General features: G+C 39.2%; 1 pseudogene; it reads right to left on the bottom strand.

The window, feature by feature from the left end:
* Positions 1-117: 117 nt before the first annotated feature.
* Positions 118-1,234, bottom strand: LOC110287611 (annotated as a pseudogene).
* Positions 1,235-3,924: the final 2,690 nt, after the last annotated feature.

The following is a 3,924-nucleotide window of genomic DNA, read 5'->3' as shown; positions in this document are numbered from 1 at the left end:
TTTTAAAATTAAAACAACTTCATATTTCACAAATGCCAAAGCACATAGACAGCATGCCATTGGTTCTGATGCCAGTACATTGGCTCCTCTTAAAAGTTATTACCCATCAATGAAGACTCAAACATTTATCACCCTTTCAACCTTAGACCTTAAAAAGTTAACTATATTTAACTCAGTGCTCAAAAACACATTAGGGCTGACTGTCACATAGCTATGCATTACAAAGATTTGCATATAGTAAGATGTTGGATCATTCAGGAACATAGTTCTTGAGCAGGAGACAACAGTGTCAAAGATGGACATCAGCACAAAGAAGCTCACNAGCATCAGGATGTTCTGGGTGGCCCTTTGTTCTGGGGATGTTTTTGGGGACAGGCTAGTTCCTTGAAGATGCTGGGTCTGTTTCCCATGCCTGCACAAGAGGCCATCATGTACCAAGTCGAGAGGACTATGAGACTAATAAGAAAGATGTTTCTGATGGCCAGCAGTGTAGTAAATATACTTCGCATGAGGTAACTCAAGGGTAGAATAGAGCAGGACTGAGTAACATAAACAAAGTCATTCATGGTCAAATTGGGGGNAGCAATGATGGATGCTAAGTGGTGACTGATAGCGACCATATAGAGGACACTCAGGAAATGAATGGCACATGAGATATGATGGAGAGATTTATGCTTGAACTTTGCTAAACAGGAGCTTCTGGGACTGAGGATGGTGGCCTGGAGGACACTCAACATGCTGGTGGTACAAAGGGAGAGACTCCTCAAAACTCTGTACAGGTACACAAGGAATTTACATATGGTGTCATTCCAGCCCCTCCAAGAAATTAAAATGTCTNTGGCTATGAATGCCATGACCAGTAGCATCAGTAGGTAGATTAGCGACAAGAGACCAATGGNCAGAGAGTCTGGACCTGTGTCCACAAATGAACTTGAGTATGTGAAAGAGAAGAAGGAAGCTGTTGCCTAGATCCCAATGCCAATTTCAGAGAAAAGGATGTTCCTTAAGTTAGAATTAGTATGAAGTATTATGCTCTTATTCACTGCATGTGAGAACAGAAGCTGAGGAGAAAAGGGAACAATGCCTCATCCTGAGCAAAACCTCAAGCATCTCTCCCAGACCACTCTTCTGCCCTCAGNAAAACATGCGGTGGCCCATGCACCCTTATTCCACTGAAGACATCAGCTCCACCTCACACCCTACAGACCATCTCACCTGTCCTAAGCTGAGCCATNGATGGATCCAATGTCCTTTGGTGGCTGCATCAGTGTGTGANATCACTCAACATTAAATACTGCACACATCATTGATTATGTCTTTTCTTATTTAGCATGTGTGGGTTTTCCTGGAGCAGGAACAGCATCTGACTTGGTTTTCATGTACAACATCTTGATTGCCAGAAATATTACAGTCAGAGTTTTACTGTTTTGGGTGAATTTGCATCAGGAGGATTTTGTGAAAGAAATCAGCCTTTCCCAATGAAAGAGGTCTTGTGGATTGGGTATTCACTTATTCTATTTGGGGCTATTTTTACTCTATTTGTTTTGAAAATCAATTTTCNTAATATATTTATATAACAAATGTTGGCAATTATGATCTNTGAAGTCAGATGTTTTTCATTCCACCCACAATCTGCCACTTCATCCAACTGTGACCTTGAACACTCTTAGTCTGAGCTCTAGTCACCTCATCCTGAACATATACACAGCCATATGCCTGTGTCAGGTGGACAATAGATGTATATGCTGTTTACACACTAAAACATGGCAGTGTTCCAGCACAAGATGGTCTCTGTGGATATTTCCCCTGCTGGTTCTCTCATGCAGTGCCTTATGTGTTCTGGGATGGGTAAGGCAATTACTAGTGACTGGTCAGATCTGTCCCTGCCTGAAATAGAAAATAAAAGATAAAAAGTTAGAAAATAATGGAACATTAGAGTGGAGTCCTTTTCAGAGAACTTGGGTGGACAATTCAGTCGTTGCATGATGCTCTGTAACTGTCTTCCATGTTTCTAATTTCAATTCAGAACATCCTCCAAGAGAAGAGCAAATGGGCAAATGTCTGTAGGAGCTTACTTCATGTGTTGTTCCTTTAGGATGTGATGTCTGGGGGAAATAGAACTACAATGAAAATAGTTGGGGTTATTCCAACTCAATCTAGAAAGACAGGCTCTATAGGAGTCTACATTTCCTTTTTCCATAATTGAGGTTTAATAATTCTTCAGATTTCTGATATGCCAACTACAGATTTATATTCATCAATGTCCTGTTTATTTTGTTGAATTGTTACAGTCTCTTGATTAGACACTGATTTACTAAAACACCACGACAAAACCCATGTTGCATAGAAAAGCCTTTATTGCATGTTACTGCTAATAATCCATTATCCAGGGTAGTTGGGGGAGGAACTTAAGGCAAGGACCTATAGGCAGGAACTGATGTATGATCATGGAAGAGTGCTATTTATTGACTTTTTGCTTCCTGGCTTCCTGGCCTGTATTCTTAAGTATCCACTAGCCCAGGGCCAGCATTCACATTGAGCTGGGACCTCTCAAATAGATCACCAATCAAGGAAATTCACCACAAATATGCCCACATGTCAATCTGGTGGGGAATTATCTGAACTAACATTTCCTTCCCTCTTCTTGTATCAAAACAAAGAAACAAACAAACCAAATCAGCTGGCATAGGTGACCCCTTGTCAAGTTGACACACAAAAACACANTATAGAATTCAATGCTATTCCTTTTATGGTACATAATCAACAGGGGTTTCTCAGCCATTCGATATTCCACAGTAGAAAATTCTTTGTTTAGCGCTGTACCCCATTTTTAATAGGGTTATTTGGTTCTCTGCAGTCTACCTTCTTAAGTTCTTTGTATATATTGGATATTAGCATGCTATCAGATGTAGGATTGGTAAAGATCTTTTCCCAGTCTGTTGGTTGGAGTTTTGTCCTATTGACAGTCTCCTTTGCCTTAGAGAAGCGTTGCAATTTTATGAGGTCCCACTATCTATTTTAAACATGGTACATCATGAAGAAAAAAATCATGGTTTCATTTGTTTTTCATGGAACAGGTTATAAGCACATGATGAGAAAGTTTAAGAGGCATCACCAAGTGGTGGTAGGCACACTGTAAGAGACTGTGCAGGGGTCTGCAAATTCTCAATTCTCACACCGTGAAAATATTACTTCCTTCAATATTTTCATTTATGTTCAGGAAAAGATTTGACAAAGTCTACAAGCTGATACTGGGCCCCTCTTTACAATCAAATAGCAATGCCAATGAGGGAGTTTCCAAAGAAAAACTGAGATGAACAAAATGCAAATAAAATCCAACACTGTGATTGAGAGTTTTCTTTTAATATGAGATGAAATATCTTGATTGTATATTTTCCAAAGTTCTTTCCAGCTACATCTCCCAACCATACAAAAGTGTGCTCCCNTCTTTAAANNCAGTAAAACATGCTGGATTATAGTTTCANCCCCTTTTCTTTGAAAGCAATGTAATACTAATGGATTTAATGGTAATGCCTTCTTATCTAATAAAGAAAAACCTTCACAAGTATCAGAAACCCAGTTTTGAAATAGTTGCATTAATTTTGAACTGAATCAGTTTCTTTGGTTTTTTTTTTTTAAAGGCAGCAGTTTGACTCAAGACTTGCTGATCAAATACATTTCTACTGAGGAAAGAGGAGGGGGAGGGGAGTGAATGCTCCATAGTTTCTTCATTGGCCCCAGAAGTGCTGATTTCACAGAGGGATATATCAAAGGCAAACATATGATGGTTGTTTTAAATCTTTTACTGCAATACAACAATGAAATAAAGAGTAATCAGACACCTACCAATTTTCCCCAAACAAACAAAGACTGCAAACAAGAAAATAACTTTGCCTATATGTGTACACCTTCTCACATCATGTT

The sequence above is a fragment of the Mus caroli genome, unplaced genomic scaffold (assembly GCF_900094665.2).
Source record: "Mus caroli unplaced genomic scaffold, CAROLI_EIJ_v1.1 scaffold_20717_1, whole genome shotgun sequence".
Classification (NCBI taxonomy): domain Eukaryota; kingdom Metazoa; phylum Chordata; class Mammalia; order Rodentia; family Muridae; genus Mus; species Mus caroli.
The sequence above is the reverse complement of the archived record's forward strand: the minus strand, read 5'-3'. Positions and strand labels throughout refer to the sequence as shown.